At 38.2% G+C, this 18,490-nt stretch overlaps 1 long non-coding RNA gene across 3 annotated transcripts; it reads right to left on the minus strand.

The window, feature by feature from the left end:
* Positions 1-7,278: 7,278 nt before the first annotated feature.
* On the minus strand, positions 7,279-17,581 carry LOC147998756 (uncharacterized). Of its 3 annotated transcripts, XR_015646040.1 has the most exons (4): positions 17,505-17,581; positions 14,968-15,044; positions 12,669-12,708; positions 12,265-12,450 (listed from the first exon to the last, which is right to left on the minus strand). It is a non-coding gene; the product is annotated as an uncharacterized LOC147998756 (long non-coding RNA). The 3 variants fall into 3 exon arrangements; XR_015646042.1 differs by lacking the exons at positions 12,265-12,450; positions 17,505-17,581 and adding an exon at positions 7,279-7,345 and having other exon boundaries at positions 14,968-15,028; XR_015646041.1 differs by lacking the exon at positions 12,669-12,708.
* Between the last annotated feature and the right edge of the window lie 909 nt (positions 17,582-18,490).

The following is an 18,490-nucleotide window of genomic DNA, read 5'->3' on the forward strand; positions in this document are numbered from 1 at the left end:
CCAGAAAAGCAAGATCTAGTTTCAAAATCATATTTGATCATGATGCTGGAGGACTTCAAGAAAGACATGAACACACTTAGGGAAGCACAGGAAAACATTAATAAACAAGTAAAAGCCTACAGAGAGGAATCGCAAAAATCCCTGAAAGAATTCCAGGAAAACACAATCAAACAGTTGAAGGAATTAAAAATGGAAATAGAAGCAATCAAGAAAGAACACATGGAAACAACCCTGGATATAGAAAACCAAAAGAAGAGACAAGGAGCTGTAGATACAAGCTTCACCAACAGAATACAAGAGATGGAAGAGAGAATCTCAGGAGCAGAAGATTCCATAGAAATCATTGACTCAACTGTCAAAGATAATGTAAAGCGGAAAAAGCTACTGGTCCAAAACATACAGGAAATCCAGGACTCAATGAGAAGATCAAACCTAAGGATAATAGGTATAGAAGAGAGCGAAGACTCCCAGCTCAAAGGACCAGTAAATATCTTCAACAAAATCATAGAAGAAAACTTCCCTAACCTAAAAAAAGAGATACCCATAGACATACAAGAAGCCTACAGAACTCCAAATAGATTGGACCAGAAAAGAAACACCTCCCGTCACATAATTGTCAAAACACCAAACGCACAAAATAAAGAAAGAATATTAAAAGCAGTAAGGGAAAAGGGTCAAGTAACATATAAAGGGAGACCTATCAGAATCACACCAGACTTCTCGCCAGAAACTATGAAGGCCAGAAGATCCTGGACTGATGTCATACAGACCCTAAGAGAACACAAATGCCAGCCCAGGTTACTGTATCCAGCAAAACTCTCAATTAACATTGATGGAGAAACCAAGATATTCCATGACAAAACCAAATTTACACAATATCTTTCTACAAATCCAGCACTACAAAGGATAATAAATGGTAAAGCCCAACATAAGGAGGCAAGCTATACCCTAGAAGAAGCAAGAAACTAATCGTCTTGGCAACAAAACAAAGAGAATGAAAGCACACAAACATAACCTCACATCCAAATATGAATATAACGGGAAGCAATAATCACTATTCCTTAATATCTCTCAATATCAATGGCCTCAACTCCCCAATAAAAAGACATAGATTAACAAACTGGATACGCAACGAGGACCCTGCATTCTGCTGCCTACAGGAAACACACCTCAGAGACAAAGACAGACACTACCTCAGAGTGAAAGGCTGGAAAACAACTTTCCAAGCAAATGGTCAGAAGAAGCAAGCTGGAGTAGCCATTCTAATATCAAATAAAATCAATTTCCAACTAAAAGTCATCAAAAAAGATAAGGAAGGACACTTCATATTCATCAAAGGAAAAATCCACCAAGATGAACTCTCAATCCTAAATATCTATGCCCCAAATACAAGGGCACCTACATACGTAAAAGAAACCTTACTAAAGCTCAAAAAAGACATAGAATAATTAAACTTCAGTGGCATTAAATAAAATCTCTATGGCAAAGCAAAGTAAAAGTGACTTTATAGACAGTATCTCATGTAATTTTCACAAAAATAATATTTACCTCAAAAAATTATTATTTCCATTTCACACATAAGGAAGTAAAGTATAGTACGTTAAAAAAATCATAAAAGGTCTAAGTTTTAATATGGAGACTCAAACCTAGGACTATGGCTCCAAAGGCTATGGTCATCACTACTATACTAGATCATAGTAGCATTTGATAATATTGAGGATGGACTGTTTGCTTCTATGGACTGTGGCAATATAATTATTTTCTCCTCTGCTTACTTCTCTGGAACTTTTACTGAGTAGGTGTGATGGTTTGAATATGTTTGGTTTGAAAGTGTGTCACTGTGGGGGTAGGCTTTAAGAGACCCTCCTCCTAGCTGCCTGGAAGCCAGTCTTCTCCTGTTTGCCTTCAGATGAAGATGTAGAGCTCTCAGTTCCTCCAGTGCCATGCCTGTATTGACGCTAACATTATGATAATGGACTGATGAGCTGGCATGATAGCTCAACAGCCACGTCTGAAGACAACCTGAATTCAATCCCTGGGACCCACACAGCAGAAGAGGGAACCGATTTCTGCAAGTTGTACCTGTAAGCCAGCACCAATTAAATGTTGTCTTTATAAGAAAAAAAAAAAAGACATGTCATCTCTAGGCGACAAGTGCTGCTCCTAGTTCCATTGACTGGCAACCTCCACACATTCTTTTTGCATATGTGCCACACACATCAGAGCTTGGATAAAAGACGTGTACCCCTACCCATACCCTCTCTTTCTTTCTCTTCTACCCTCTTACCCCCTCACAGATTGCATCTACCAATAAAACCTCCTACATGAGAACTGTTGCTGGTGTGATCTGTCCAGGACTGTGTCACATATACTATCACTAACCGAACAGAAAACCTGAATTAACATGTAGAGTTCATTAAAGGTAGAAATGAGGTAGTATGTTCTATGTGAGAACTTAGGCCTTTGTTCCCCCTTTTTCTTGATCTCTATTTCCTGCCTTCTGAATGAAAAACCAGTATCTAGATCTAGGATTTTCTACTAGGGAATCAAGAGAGTGTAGAAGCAAACAAAAAATGTACAAGAAGAGAAGGGTGGACTTGTTTCACAAGGACATTCTGAAAAGAGAAGGAAAAAGAAACAGGAGAAAGCTGAGGCCACCAGGAACTTACAGAAAGCCTGTGCTCTGAGGCAGATGAACTCAGTGACTGGAACCTTTGTGGGAAGATTAAGAGCCTCTTGCTCTAACAATAGAGCCTCAAACCTGTCCCTTTGTGAAAGCCTGAAGGCTGGTGGCTATCCTCATTTTCCACTGTACAATGTGCAACTATGCATGACACTCTCTAATGAGGGCCGTGTATGGGAGAAGCAAAGAGATTTAAAAAGATGTAAGTAGAGTCTTAAATTGTGTCTTCTTTATAAATTTTTTAAACTAGACCTCAGATTTTAAATAAGTTATGGAATAGTTAAAATACAAACTATAAAACAGTAATACAACAGTCATGTCTAGGATCATGGTGTACAGCATATCAATATGGTATGTTCTTCAGACACAGTATAGACTAGCTCTTACTAACGTGAGAAGCCCATTTAAAATCCATCCCAGTCTCATCTCTTTTCCCTCACCAAAGTACACTTCACTTGCTGTGGTGGTTTGAATGAGAAAGGCCCGCATAGGCTCATTTGTTTAAATGTTTGATTTCCAGTGGCTGTTTTAAGAAGGATAAAAGTATGGCCTTGTTGGAGGAAGTGTGTCTCTATGGCAAACTTTGACATTTCAAATGCCCATGCCAGGGTCTAGTCTGTCTCTGTCTCTGTCTCTCTGTCTCTCTGTCTCTCTGTCTCTCTGTCTCTCTGTCTCTCTGTCTCTCTCTCTGTCTCTCTGTCTCTCTGTCTGTCTGTCTGTCTGTGTCTGTCTCTCTCTCTCCTCCCTCTTTCTCTCTCCACTCTCCCCTCCCCCTCTCCCCTCTTCCCTCTCCTCTCTCCTCTCTTTCTTCCCTCTCTCTTCCCTCTCTGTTTCTGTCTATCTCTCTATACCTCTGACTCCTGCTTGTGGATAACATGTAAGCTTTCAACTGCTGCTTCAGCACCATGTCTGCCTGCTTGCTGCTATCCCTCCCTACCTCCAGTGAAGGGTATGGACTCACACTCTGAAACTATAAGCAAACCCCCAAATTAAGTGCCTTCTTTTATAAGTTGCCTTGGTAATGGGATCTCTTCACAACAAAAGAACAATAACTAAGGCACTTGACATTTTTTTTCTGGATTTATACTTTTATCACACATGCTACAGATGTTTGCTTAAATAATTAGTATTTTCTTTTGATATTTTTGAAAAAATTTAAAATTTGTGCATTCACTACTCTGTATTCATAGCATTTGCGTGTTGTTCTATGTAGGGCTCTGCCGGTCCTGCTCCTTTGGACCACTGCCACTTGGGTTGCTCTGGCTGGGCTGAGCCAGCAGGAGATTGACTAGCCTGCAAGAGGTGCAGGGGAGTTTCTGGTGGCGATTTCCCGAGAGCAGATCTCTTCCCCAAGCAGTGGTGTTACAGCTCTTATGACGATGCTCTCCGAAGATGGACTAATTCCTGCACACCTTTAATTCTGAACACAACACTTATATACAGGTTTTTGGATGGGTCAGTGTCTGACAGGAGGTGCTTCCTATTGGTTTGGCCTGAGAGCTTGAGAAGACCTCATCTACATATTTGGGGGCGTGGTCCCGTTTCTAAGACTAATCTGTCTTGAGCCTATGTAACCTGTGGTCACGTCCTCACCTGTGGAGGAGAGGCTTGAGGCATTGCCCTACGTGATTGGTCTGTCTCAAACTTCTCTACAGGGGTCTTTGGGCAGTCGCAGCTATGTGAGGCCCTGGTATTCTGGGAGACTGGGAATGCACCTGCTGTTCCTTTTAGAGTCTCCTGGGGAGCCAGGAATCAGGGTACCTTCCACTGAGCACCGCCCCACAGTTATATGTGGTACCTTTGTGCCATTTTAATTCTTTTACAGCAAGTCATTGTATGACTATAATTAACTTATCTATTGGCCCTCTGAGTAATAGACTGTTTGCTACTAAGACTCTCAATTTCAGTGGGTATGCCAGCCCATATGGGAACCTACCTATTCATGAAGCTGCTTGTCAGCCCTGAGACGACATTTCTGGAGAAAACACGTGTGTTAGGTTCCTGATGTCAAAATGGGTGCATTCCAAAAAGAAAACGATTCTCAGAAATTTATTTGCCTTCTGGACTTCTTTCCCAGAAGCTCTGTCCAAGTGCTCTCAGCATTACTGAGATGACTTGACTCTTCTATCTTGTAGAGACAGTGTTTAGGAGGGATTAATATTCCTGGCCTCAAGTGTGTATTAAAAAAGCATTAAAGTCTTTGAAACTTTCACTATAGAAGCAAGACAACGACATTATTTAAAAGGTTTAGCTATTTCTCTTTCTATAAGTGGAAGTGAGATGTGAGTACAGAATGGATGGATTGACCCTTTATATCAAGACATGTCTTCAAAGGTGACATTTAGTGTTTCAAATTTGATATAATGACCACAACCAAAGTCCCTAAGATCAGTGGCTCTCAGGAGCTGGAAAAGCATACTGCCTAAGTAGTCAGTAGTGCCCCAGACCTATATATATACTGCTTTCTGGTGTGGTTTTAGTTTTAAAAGAGAATTGAGGTTGTTTCATGCCTAAATAACTTTGTTTCTACTTGTAGAAATGAATAACATCATCTCCTTCTTTTCTTCTCCCCACTCCCTGTTCCTCCCTTTTAGTGTAAGAAGAGTCATCGTGTTGTGTTTTATAAGTAAAGAGAAAGAGGCCAGGATATGTTTTGGTTAAGGCAGGTATGGTGAGGTGGGAGGGGGTGCCTCTGCTGGCCCATGCTGAGGTATCCCTTCCTCCTGATGGAAAAGAGTTTAGTCAGGACATTGGGAGAGGAGTTGGGAAAAGAACAGAAAGATAGGGGGGATGGGAGAAGAGGAGGGAGGGAGGGAGGGAGGAGAGAAAGAGAGAGAGAGAGAGAGAGAGAGAGAGAGAGAGAGAGAGAGAGAGAGAGAACACATGGACAGAGGGGTTATGGGAAGGAGAGAAAGGACTTAGGGTGAGAGGGGGCATAGAGTAAAAGAATAAGAGCAAGAGAGCAAGGAGTGGCCAAACAGGTCCTACTCCAGGTAAGCGTTGGGTAGAGCCTAGAAGGAATACTAAGATACCATCTAATAGGGACTTAGCTAGAGAGGCCATAAATGTAACCCTTTTTGCAAGTTTGACCACAAGTAAGGCTTGTTTGGATAAACAATGTGTCATTTATTTCAGTATTTAATAAATGAAAGCAAGTTTGAAGCTGAGGTGTAAGTCATTCTTCCAATCACTTTATGGATTCTGGGGTCCCATAAAGAGACCCACATATATGGACCATAGTAAGAACTAACTGTGGCTGTGAGCAGAAAAACAGTGGAATCCTGTAAAATAAAAAATAAGAAGACAAATTTCACCTTCTGGCTATAGCATAGGGAGCATTGGTTATCACATGTGATCACCTGCTATACAGACTTCCAGAAGCAATGAGTCACTATGGGGAAACACAGCATCGAGGCTATGACGCGTTACAGTTGGAATACAAGCCATGCATTCAGCCTTGTTTGCATTCACAGACGGATGACAGAGAAACACTGCTAAAGCATGGACTGTGTGCAACTGCCACCTTTTCTCCTTTCAGGAGTGCCAATGATAAACGCTTACATTTCTTTCTATCTAGATGCATAGAAATCCCTTGGTAAGAGATTAATTTTTGCAAGGAGTCCTTGGACTAGAAGGCAATTATTGGAGAAAAAAAGGAGAAAAGATTTTTATGTGACAATGTCCGAGGACTTGACTAACAAATACACTTTGTATTCTATATACTCTGGATATAATTTCCTATCTTTGGTGTTACCTGAATGCTAATAGGAAAAAGGACAAATTAATATACCTTTCAGCTCCCTGAAGTTGGGGTTTCATAGGGATTTTATGACATTTTAATTTAGGTATGTATTTTAAAATATTTTTGAATTAGTTTCTTTCTTCATACTTAATCATTAGTTGTACTGAAATGATGTATTTTATTTGTTTATTACATCACCTCAACTTCTCAAATACACTTGACTTGCTAAGATAAAGAATATGTAGCATCCGTGTCCACTAGGGCTAGCAGATACCTCATTAGTTACTCAAATCGTGTTGGAGTTTAAGGTTCTAAATCGTAATGTATGCATTTATTCTTGCTTATAACTTCATTTGTTTTCCAATTATATAGATTCCTGAGAACATACCTGAAGAGGAGAGTTTGAATTATTATATTTTTTCTTATTACTATTTATCTGTTATTCCTGTAGTACTAATTTAAAAAACAAACAAAAAGCAAACAAGGAAAAAAAAAAGAAAAAGCAGAACAAAACAAAAAAACAAAAGAGACAAGGTAAGATTTAAAAACCAGAGCCTCATTTACAAGAACCAAACCTTCCAGCCTCCCCCTTCCCTCCCTCATCCCTCCCTCTCTCCCAGTTTCATCATTTATTTGCCTCTGCCTTGTTCCATTAGCTTGTTAACAGTATGGTTTCTATAGCAACACCTATTGGTTGTTGTGATAATGAAGGCCACAGTGAGATCTCCTGCCGAGAAATCCTTGCGGCTGACAAGATCAACTCATATTTTCTTTGTCTGGTGTTTTCTATTTCTTCTTAGAATGACCCTTTTAGCAGAATATAAGCGATTTCTATTAATTACCTGTGAAATAAACAGAAGTCAGGTATCCCTGACAGCATGTCCGATGTTAGCTTTATCCCAGTGATGGTGAGGTACTGCCTGAAAGAATGAGTCAATTTCCTTAGCCATAAATCCCACTACCCAGCACTGTTAACATGAAATAAAATGAGGGTCATCCACTTCTTTCAATCTGAGTTAGAAGGTTTTATTTAGAGAAAAATTTCCATGTACTCTGGGTTTAGGACTTCATCAAAATAGGAAAAGGAAATGTCTGTTGCTATTTTTGATGAGTGATAATAATATCTTAGTAATGAAAATAGAATAACGTATAAAATTAAAATTTAGAACATTAATTCTGATAATACAGAATTAGACACTCACTGAGGCAATGACCAGTCTTTTGTCTCTTTCTAGACATCATAGATACTAAGTCTCTATTTGATGCTCCGCCTTCTAAAACTACTCAATTAACTACTCACACATTTTATTTTATTTGAGACACTCATACTTACGAGGTGAAACTTGGAACAACTGAAAAACTGTGAGTTTTATTGATTGTGAATTTTATCAGTTTTATACCATGAACTAAAATTAAAGACTTGCTGCTTAGAGTATTAATTATGGGTAACCCAGGCTTTCATGAGTTGATAAACTGGCCTTATTGTTATTTACTTCAATTTCTTTTCAGAGTCTTCCTGATTTCACCATTGTCTCCTCCATTGACTCTTGTTTAATGATGTTTTCTAATAAGCACAGTGAAAGAACTACTGTTACTCTGGACACCAAAGAATTTTATTCAATTCCCAGTTCCAAAAATTAAGTGATTTCCTAAGTGTTTTAGAAGCTTGTACATTTTTTCAGTATTTTAACTGTTAAATATCATCATAAGTCTTAGTCTCTGGAAATAAAAAGTTATTTGGGATGTTATTAAGCTTTTCAGTCTCAATGACTAACATTCAGTGTGTATGTGAATTTTGGTTTCTAGCTCTAATTTCATCACTTAATTGCACAAATGTCATTTATTTGCATTTAGAGGCAGTTCCAATATCTACCATAAACTCCTAAACTCTCCTCTCTACACACACACACACACACACACACACACACACACAGAGAGAGAGAGAGAGAGAGAGAGAGAGAGAGAGAGAGACAGACAGACAGACAGACAGAGACAGACAGACAGACAGACAGACAGACAGACAGACAGACAGAGACAGACAGACTGTTGTAAAAATATAAAAAATAAAATGCTATCTTTTACCCACTCTAGGTCCGGCACCGAAGTGCCCCAAAATATCTGCTGGGTATCTTAATTCTCAGTCAGCAAAGCCTCTCACCCACTTTGCTCCATCCCATATCACACTGCCGAAAGCCTCTCTCTGAGCCGTCAGCAATCTCTCTACCTATGTAGTTCCCAAGGCAGGTTTCCATGCCAGTAACACACATCCCAACTCTGTGGCGGCCCAGACCAGCCACCCCACACTCCATTACACTTAAATCTACACATGAAAGAACACACAACACATTTGACCCATTTGATAAGATATAATTGCCCACCCAAACATACAAAACCCAGTACCATCCATCCCTTAAGAACATTAATAACAACCTGGAAATACACAGAGCGGAATCTGAACGTCCCCTTCCATGTTGTCTACTGGCTACTCTCTCTCAGTCTCCTCTTTTCCGTTCCTGTCTCCTCCTCTCCCTTCAAACTTTTTCTCCCGCCCATCCTTTCTTCTCGTCCAATGACAGGCCTCATTCTATCTTGGACCAGCCTCACCTGTGACATATTCCCACAACAGACAGAGATCGTGATTGAATTGACTCTTGTCTCATCCATCTCTGTTCTATGGCCTCTCACTCGTGCTTCCATAGTGAGCCACATGCCATCTCATGATCCAGTTCAAAGTGGTTTGATCTAGCACTGACATCAACACTATGTTGCTTAAACTTTTAGGGATCAAAACTCTGAGTCAAGTAAACCACTTTCTTAAGATAAAATACCCTTTTATCTGGTATTTTGTTTTAGTTACAGAATACTGACTAATGTACCTTCTTTATGGCCAATGTATCTTCTTTAATCACATTTTAAAATCTTTTGCTTTTTTCCCCATCTAATCAGTGTCTGACTTACTGACTGTGCTTCTTTGAGGACCAGAAAAATGTGGATGTGTGTCCATCTAGTGTACTCCTAGTGTGTACACAGGACTTTTCCTTAGTGAAGAAACTAATATCTGATAACTACATATTTGAGGTGTTAATGTCATTTTGCCTTGAAAATAATTTCCTAATAATGTCACCTGAATTAAAGGTTCCAGTGAACCTGGCAATGGAGGCTTCCTTCTGGATTCCACCATGATAATCATTTCTCTCTAATAGGATCATGGGCTTTCTCATCATTTGCCCCTTAGAAGATGAAGTTTTGAAGATAGGTACTAGCTTTGTTTACCTCTGGTCTTGGCAGGACAAGAAGCCCTTACTGATACTCAATAATTGGTTAATGAGTGAATGCTCAAGGTCTGCAGTATCAAGTTTAAATTCTCCAGATTCTCTATAAAGGTTTCTCACTGGTTAATGAAGGCTGTTGGCATTTTATGTCTGAAAATGCTTGGATAGCAGTGTGTATTCCTAGTTTCTAGGTCCTAAATGCCTGGTATAACCAAATTCAAGGATGTGTTATTCCATGCTGCTAGGAACTCCAAAGAGCTCTTCTTCAGGGCTTGAGACCCCTTATGAACAACAATGCCAACCAACCAGAGCTTCCAGGGACTAAGCCACTACCCAAAGACTATACATGGACTGACCCTGGACTCTGACCTCATAGGTAGCAATGAATAGCCTAGTAAGAGCACCAGTGGAAGGGGAAGTCCTTGGTCCTGCCAAGACTGGACCCCCAGTGAATGGGATTGTTGGGGGGAGGGCGGCAATGGTGGGAGGATGGGGAGGGGAACACCCATATAGAAGGGGAGGAAGAGGGGTTAGGGGATGTTGGCCTGGAAACCGGAAAGAGGAATAACAATCGAAATGTAAATAAGAAATACTCAAGTTAATAAAGATGGAAAAAAAAGAGCTCTTCTTCAGAATGTGCTTAGGCTTGAGAAAGTATTAGGTCACAAACATCAGTATTCATTATTTCCTGTGGAAACAGCATACTTTCTATTCTTTATACACAACTGCTTAGTAATTAACAGATACCTATAAATCTTTAATTTACCTTGAGTATCATTAAATTTATTAGACAGACCAATGTGGGCATTTAAGAGCAGTTTAGGTATGCTACCCTTTGGAAGATAGATTTATAAATTATAGCCTGTCATTTCCATAACAAATAACTTTAAAACAAGACTGCTAGATGTATGTGGTGCAGGGGAGGTAGTTCTGCGATAGAGTGTTTGCCCAGCATTCATAAGGCCCTGGGTTTGAGTCCTCGGCATTACAAACAAACATATAACAAGAGAAAGCCAGGGAATACAATTTTTAAAGAAGGGGGTAACAAGGAGTGAGGTAGCTCCTGAAAGTAGTTTGAATATAATTCTTGGGAAACATTGGAATCGAGTACTTGAAAATGATTGAGCAGCATTTTCAGTGTTAATTTCCCACTGAAATGTTGGACATAAAATGAAGAGTAACAAAATAAAAATAGGCAAGAATCACACATTTCACCGAGTGTGAGGTTAAGCATCTCAGTGATGTGTGTGTCTAGACCTCCTTCTTCAGACACCATACCTGTCAGACTTTCCTGAAGCCTGTGTCTCTATAGTACCTCACATAATGTGTGTTTGCTTTCTCCCGGGTGAAGACAATTGTTTATTTTCATACTGAATTTGCCAGAAGTATGCATTTAATGAGATGTTATTTTTTTTCTCAGTAATTGGCCTGTCGGACAAATTTTCTTCCAGAATCTGACTTTATACAATCTTATGTTCCTTGTTAGACTGCTGTGGAGCCCACATTAAGTCCTACATAACTCAAACACTAGGTCAGTGAAGACGACAAAAATGTATTGTAATCAAGCTGCTAGTGATCAGTTTGGGCCTCAGAGCAGACTCAGGAGCTGAACTGCCACCCTGAAGGAAAATTGCATAGCAAATTTAAGGAGGGCACCCACAAAGCAAGGGGGAACAGGATAGGCTGTAGCATTGTCCAATTATATTTTGACATAAGTGGTTGAACAAGGGAGTTTTCACCAGTCAGGCCAAGAGTAGATTTCTGGGCCCGGGAATCTGAACTTTGTTGCCAATAAGATGGAGAAGTTGTCCTTGAGATGTCTGGACTTAGACAACTATTTCCTTATAATAGAAGCTGTTCGACTATTGGGAAGTCCCTAGCCTATGACCTTTATTTTAGTTTCCCCATATGATTAAATGGAGTCTGAAAACAAAATGGGATAAGGTTTTATTTTGTTTATTCCCAATAAGACATCAATATAAAGTAAGGGTATGATGACTAACTTAATAACAGCAATATTGGTAAATTGCTATTCATATCTACCTTTGTATGTGTAAATAGTACTTTTCTTCTAGTGAATTTTAATCCTGTTATTAATTTTGATATACGAGTATGTTATAAAAGATTTGAGTTTCTTGTTGATTCTTGCTCCAAGACGTCTAGCCCCTGTCCTTCCCAGGCATCCCATTGGAAGTAAGTCTTCGTATGTTCTTCAAATTCTTAGGAAGTCAGTTCTTACCATTTTAAAGCCATTTTTTCCTGTGACAGTTCAGAACTGTGCCTTTATAATAACTCAAGCATTAAGTTGTGAGGAGATTGTCATGACCTGCGTGATACTCACTTGAATTTTAAGAAGCAGCCCCAAATTTCTTTGCCCACGTTTCTCGTACTGACCCCATCCAAAGGGTGTCTTCCCGCCTTACATACACCTGTTCTCCTCTATGAAACAAAGTATACCTTCCCTTTCTACCCTCCCTCCCAAAGAACAAACTCTGGGAAGGAGTAAAATCGAATATGAAAATAAGAGACAGAGTAAGCTTTTAGACAATTCAGAAACTAGAAAGATATTTCTTCTAACAGTTAAAATAAAACATTTTATTTTTCTTCAGAAAACCAATCTTATTTCCAGAAAAGATTTAGCAAGATGAAGTACCAACTGAATCAAAAAGAAAAAGTTTTGAGACTTAGCTAATTAATGGAACAGTTAATTTCAGCGATGATGATCTCATGCTGTGCATTCCACAAATCCAGACCTGCAATAGATTTTGGTGTAATTACATATTCAAATTCATTCATACTTAACTAAGAAATCACTTACTACTGCATGAAAACATGGACTACCCTTTTAACATTTTCAAGTGAGGTTGTCAACTCTGTTTTACTTTATGTGAAATGTATGAGCTCAAATGATTTGGATTGTAAATCATCTATATTCCTGTAATTGATTGTAGCCAAGTAAAATGGAACTTACTGTGAGCAGTCATCTGAGCTCAATAGAATTTGGAGACAGTCTACGAAACAGAAATGTTAGGGTGGAGAGACTAGCAGAGATACAAACACTAAACATAAAATAAAAATGATTCCTCAAACATAGTATATACTTGAATTTTGTTGTGACTTTGAAAGAGATTATGGTGTCTAAGAAAAATATTTTAAAGGAATGGGAGTTGGCTGCTTTGTACTTTTATTCATAATAATAGTGACAATAACAAAAACTCAGGGCATTACCTTACCTGGAAAGTTATAAGGAAATTTGAATTCCATATTATATAAATTAGAGTATTATGAAACAAAGCAGAAATGATAGTACTGGATGCTTACTTAGTATTTTATTACATAAAAATGCAAATTGAAAACAGACTTTGATTGCAGTTGTGGTGAGTAATGTGTGCTTATAATTATGTGTGCTAGAATAATGCCAGTATGGAATTTTCACATTTGATTTTCTTTATTGTGATAAATATATAATTTACATATTAAAAAATAAGTGATGAAATAAGCAGTGACATTTCCAGTGTTAAACTACTGAGTGAGTGTTTTCCAATTGGTTTTGGTCGGGCTCCTGTTGAACTTGATTCCTGCCAGGTACACTGAGCTTGACTTCAATGATTGTGCTGTTTATCAGATAGCTGCAGGACATGCACATTTTACTACTGCAACACCATCTGGACTTTGTTCAAAACCCTCCTTCCTCGTGAATTGTAGTCAACTAATGTCTCTGCTTGTATAAACATTGTAAATTATCTACGCTCAATAGGGACCACTATCACTTTGTAATTTAGGTTATTTCAACCTTTCAAGACACAGCTAAGGGATGGGAATGCTCCAATAGCCCACACATTTTTTGTTATAATTTATAATTTATTTAAAGCATTTCACATTGATAATTTCTTTTACATACTTTGCTTTGTGCTTAGTGTTAATTCTGATTGTTAATACTCCCAAAAGTTGGAGATTCTTTTAAAAAATATCAAGTGGGCCTGGTGGTACACACTTGTGGTCCCCATAATTCTTTTGTGGCAGGAGGATTAAGAATTTGATGCCAGCTTATCCTACGCAGTAAAATGTTGTCTTTAAAAACTTCGTAAATTAAAGTAATTAAGTAAATAGTAAAATGTAGTAATTTAAGTCAGACAGAAAGAAAACTTTAGTTCATCATATATTTCAACAGGATTAGCAAGAATTAATTTCTATTTTTCTCTTTAGCAAGTAGAGGTGTGGAAGTGATGCTAACTTTTCATTTAACAATTTCCAATTTTCACCATCTCTGCTCTTCCTAATCAGGCAAGCAGTCCTGGAATGTATTACAAATGATAATAATTACCTCAAGGCAATTCTCTGTGTTTGCAAGGACAAACACTGCTGCCCCAAGACATGAGGATGGAGGTTGCCCTCATGACCATAACTTGAAAAATTTGAAGGAAGACCCTACTTCAATTCTTTAGGGCCTAGTGGCTGCTCCTTAATTTTTTATGTACTCACAGGTCAGCCCTTACCTGTCTCTACCTACAATTTTGATCCCATAAATATAGTGGATGACATGCAGGCGTTTTTGTGTTCATAGTTAATGTGACTCTGGAAGAGTGCTAAAACATCCTCCTCTTCCATTTTCTGTGTGGAAGGAATCCAAAAGCTTACTACACTCACCTCAGAAAGGAAGCTGAATAGTTAGGCAATAGTGTCGATGTAAGATGTAAGCAGGGAAGTTTTTTTTTAAGTGATTACTTACTTTTCAAGTAATAATCTCAAAGCTGGAGCTGCTAATGGGTTCATAAGGGTTGGTAAGTATCATTGGTATTCTGTAACACCCCAGAAAATCCCTCAAGGGAGAAAATTAAGTTGGTAAAAGGGATGTAATGAAACTCTGAGATGTGGCTTCCCTATGAGTGCTGAAGAATTCTTCCAGCTATTCTGTCTTCAAAATTGGATATTCCAAAGTCTGAGAAAACTATTAAAAGTTATTGCCTTGGGTATGATACCACTTACATTTAATTTGTAAGGCAGAGACAGATGGATTTCTGTGAGTTGAAGGCCAGCCTGGTCTACACAGGGAGTTCCAGGCCAGCTAAGGCTACATTTTGAGAAGTTTTCTTTAAAAAAAAAAGAAAGAAAGTAGAGAAGAAAGAACAGTAAGAAAAGTTGAGGGCTTGGATGTCTCAGTGATAGGACAATTGTCTAGCACACTGTGGTTTTATCCTTACTATTATTTTTAAAAAGAGAGGAATAAAGAAAGGTGGAATAGGGAAAATTAATATTGGTATTGTACCCACTGTATGCCATCTCCTGAGCTCGATATGTGCCCTTTCCAAACTGAGCAATTCTGTTTGTGACATGGTGTCAGCTCTGCCTAGGAGATAAAGAAAGCACAAATCGTAATTGGAGGGGTGAAGATTTAATTCCATGTAACTTCTACCAAAAGTTATCAAAATGCTCATAAAATGTCAGAGTCTAAAATAACTACAGGAGCCTTTTCTATCTATAGACATTTGATTGTAATTAGGTAGAGTTATAGGAGCAGTTGAGGGTAAAAGTCAGAGGATTGGAGGTGACAGTGTGTGCTGCTTTTAGATATCGGAAGTTCACCAGAGAAATAATAACTATGTTAAAACTCTACAAAATCTTTTACTTTTTCTTTCTAATCTTTCTAGTCCATGACTCTAGGGACAACTAGACAAGACATTTTGAGGAACTATCAAATCTAGGAGGACAAATATTAGTAGGGCAACTTGCAATAGGTGATGTTATACCAAAAGGCTATGAGAATAGTGACTAAGTCAAGCCAAACTGTATAGGACAAATATTCAATGTCATAACCTGGAAGGCCATGAGTACTCAGTGCCAAAACTGAGATTGAGGATAGGGTCAGAGGTCAAGAACTTGAGATTAAGTGAAGGTGAGAGAGGAACAGAGGCTAATGGGTGGAGGCTGAAGGCTGGAGGAAGATTTGCCATGAGCTCTTCATATCAAGATGGAAATGTTCACTTTCCTCTCTGAAGATGGATCCTATTATGTGGGTAGATAGCTCTGCCTTAGAGCTGAAGACAGTGTTCATGCTGGCATTGAGCTCCAGCATAATGTGGTATTGTGCAAACTGTGCTTTTAAAATAAGAAAATTGAGATTGGGATTGGCTTAGTTTTCCGTGACACTAATAAGTGTAAAGGAATAAAATTCTCCTAATTTCCACAAGCCCAGACGTGAATGAAAGCTGGCCTGTCACTACTTTGAAGACCATATTTTTAAAGTTTCTATGGTAATGCCTTGATCTATGGCAAAATATTTCAGTCAATTTGGGAAACTTTCCTCTCTATCCTATAGTATGATAGCCCTCAGGTCAGGGCAGGAATAGGCATGGACCCTGATGCTGTAATGGCATCCACTGAGTTTGGTCTTTATTACTTATGGTTTTGCAGCTTCAGTCAGCATCTTCCAAGGCCATGGGCTTATTTACTGTCACAGTGAGAGTCACAAACCCTAGTGGGCAGGGACCTCTAATCTGAATAAAAGGAGTTGGTATCTTGTGCTCACTCTGCTCCTTTATTGTTTGCTCAGGTCTTGGTCCCACATTTTTATCCTCCAGCATGGAAAATTGACACTTCATAAATTATGAAACTCATGCAGATTATAATGAAATGGATCCAGATCCTTCTTTGTAATGTCTTTCTTCTACACAAAACTTCTGGAGCTGCTCTTGTTGTTGTTGTTGTTGTTGTCGTTGTTGTTTTGTTTTGATTTGATTTGATTTTTGCTTCCTATAATAAATAAATCATATTTGTGGAGTACTGAGCAAGGATACAGTGAATTTCTCTGAGGCATTTCTCCTAGTGCTCATAGGGTGGCATTGATTTCCTGTACTGAATACAGGTCTGCCATGTATTTAAATGACTGGGCATGATTTTGACTCCTTCATTAGAAATTATAGCTAAGGCCAGGTCAGTCTGACATGAAGAAAAGTCAATTGCTGCTGAGTGACCTCATCTCTGGAAGACACTCTTTTGTAGAACGTGTATCATCTTACATGTTTTAGCAACATTTGATGAATGCTGATATAATATTCTGGTAGTATTAACCGAGTAAAGATAGTTTCCTTTTCACTATAATAATTATGTGATGTTTTGGAGTTGAATGATTAAGAATAATTTCCTTCTTATTCACATTATTTTGTGTTCTATTCCAACACAGTATATGAGGGTTGGACACTATAAATTGTTTTACATTTTTGAGATTGTAAGTCATTTTAGTTAGTTATATAGTTAACTTATTCCAGAGATAATTCTACCGTGTATATTATTGTAGCATCTACAATATTTTTTTCCCTCTGCAAACGAGGCTCTAGACACTTTGAAGAGAACTAAGTCAGACACTTTGGCTTTCGGGTTTAATTATCATCTTAAATCAATCACCTAAATACCTTGACTTTTCAATTTTTCCTCTGGAAAATGGGTACAGATACCCTGCTTTATGAAGAATGAATAACCTCCTATGTAATAAATTATTTCTACAGCTTCCTTTAAACACCTGATGTTAGGCACTTATAAATAGGTCTAGCGGGAGTCAATAGTACTTAATAACATCAGCAAAGTTATTTCTCCAACCTTAACTAAAGCCCTAGTTCTAAAAAGAACTGTTGTTATCAGAATATCTTCTTTTAAATGTTATCTCTGTTATTTATCACCTATCATTAATTTCCTTGAGTCTCATTCGAGTGTGTGTGTGTGTGTGCATTTGTGTACACATGTGCATGTGTGTATGCATGCAAACAAGAAAGAGACACAGAGAGAAGGTAACTTTTTCAAAGAGTATACTTACTTTCTCATGTTGAGTCCAAGATGGAGAAAGTTGTATCTTTAATTTGCAGAGTAGAGGAAAGCTCTGGCTGACACTCTGAGGGAGAAATGGATTTGGGTACTAAAACCTTAAAATTTCCATGACCATTTGATCCAGCATCTAATAATGTTGACTCCAGTATCAAGGATACATTATATGCATTGTCAGGCATGTAAACAAGCTAAACTTTTATAAAGTACACCATAGTAAGTTACTTCTTTTCTGGAATTTCTTGTAAATGTAGTCAGACAGTTTAAGTCTTTTATGTCAGTCAGTCTTTCAGTCAGGTCAGCATAATAGCATTGTGTTAATATGATTCATGAATGCTTTACATTGACTATTCCTTTGACTTAATATTATCCTACTGCATACACATACACACACATATACACAGAATTGGATATATGTACACTCACAAATTTGCACATATATGTACATACGCACACACACACATATGTGTGTGTGTGTCTCACAAATTGCTTATCACATCTATAACTGGGCTGCTTGACATCTTTTGATCTTAAAAATAGTGTTCTGAATATTTAAGAAGAATCTGTGTGAACACATTTTCATATCGGATAAAAGTGTAAAACATCTGGGTCACATGGTGACTACATGGTTAACATTGTAAGACACACCATATTTTTCTAGAATTTATCAGGCTGTTTCTCATCACTTCACTATGCTTAGAGTAGATCTGTATCTCACAGTTTTAAGGTTTTTACATATCCTAATTGTTTCTTAAACTGGTATGCACTGATAGTATACAACCACTTGGAAATCAATTTGGCGGCTTCTCAGAAAACTAGAAATAGATCTGCCTCAAAACCAAGCAATACCACTCCTGGACATATACCAAAAACGTCTTCTCTCAGTGCTAACCATGTTTATAGCAGCTTTCTTTATTCATAATAGCCAGAAACTGAAAACTACTGAGATATCCCTCAACTGAAGAATGGATAAAGAAA

This window comes from Rattus norvegicus, chromosome 20 (genome assembly GCF_021556685.1).
Source record: "Rattus norvegicus strain SHRSP/BbbUtx chromosome 20, alternate assembly SHRSP_T2T, whole genome shotgun sequence".
Classification (NCBI taxonomy): Eukaryota; Metazoa; Chordata; class Mammalia; order Rodentia; family Muridae; genus Rattus; species Rattus norvegicus.